Below are 1017 nucleotides of genomic sequence, written 5' to 3'. Positions count from 1 at the left end.
GCCCCGGCGGCCCCCCAGCCGTAAGCAACACCGCACTTAACGGGAATGAGTCGTGGTGAAAGAGTTGGGCTGGGGGCTTATTTAGGGTTTTCTTTTTTCCTCTTTCCCGCTGCACTGGGGAACGCTCAGCACCTGCCGGGGGCTGTGCTCCTCCCGCTCAGGTAATGGCTCTTCCCCGACGGCTCGGCCGGGGGTGGCTGAGTAACGCTTGCGCTGCGATGCCCTGCCCGGGCACCGCCGTTACGCGGGAGCCTGCCAGCCTGGACCCAACGTGGGTGGCACCGCTTCTCCAGGCAACCCCCTCTGCTCCACTGCCCTCCCCGGATACGCTCCTCCTTATTTCCAGCCAGAGCCTTCCTCCTTCGGCTTAGACCCGTTACCTTCCACATTCCAGCATCCATCCACCCCCAGTCTCCGACCTGCCCCAGGAACAAATTTCCTGGGGCAAAGCGTGTGGTTTGCAGGTCACGTACTGCTCCCAACGCATGGAAGGACATTCCAAATCCCACCAGGGCTGGGTCAAATGGGCAATTATCAGTCCCTTTGTGCTGTTTTTTGGCCTTGTGGTGATGGTTTCCGGTGTCAGAGATGAGGTGCTGTGGGTTTTGGAGGTGCTGGAGCAGATTCAGTCCTCAGTTTGCTGCCTGTGAGATTAAGGGGGTTACAAAAACGTTAGTCGGACAAATTTCAAGCAGCAAACACCAAAAGGCTTGTGGGTGCTGTGGAGGGGCCACACCAGCAAGTCACTCAGAGAGGGTTACGGCCACCCGGGGCAGGGTACAGCCACCCAGGGTGGGGTTAAGGCCACCCAGGACAGGGGTACGGCCACCCGGGGCAGGGTATGGCCACCCGGGGCGGGGGTACGGCCACCCAGGGCAGGGTTAAAGCCAACCGAGGCAGGGTACGGCCCCCCGGGGAGGGGTTAAGGCCACCCGGGGCAGGGGTACAGCCACCCGGGGCAGGGTTAGAACCACCCAGGGCAGGGGCTAAAGCCACCCAGGGCCAGGGTAAAGCCAG

This window comes from Egretta garzetta, unplaced genomic scaffold (genome assembly GCF_000687185.1).
Source record: "Egretta garzetta isolate BGI_Z169 unplaced genomic scaffold, ASM68718v1 scaffold687, whole genome shotgun sequence".
NCBI classification, from domain to species: domain Eukaryota; kingdom Metazoa; phylum Chordata; class Aves; order Pelecaniformes; family Ardeidae; genus Egretta; species Egretta garzetta.
Note: the sequence above shows the minus strand (reverse complement) of the source record.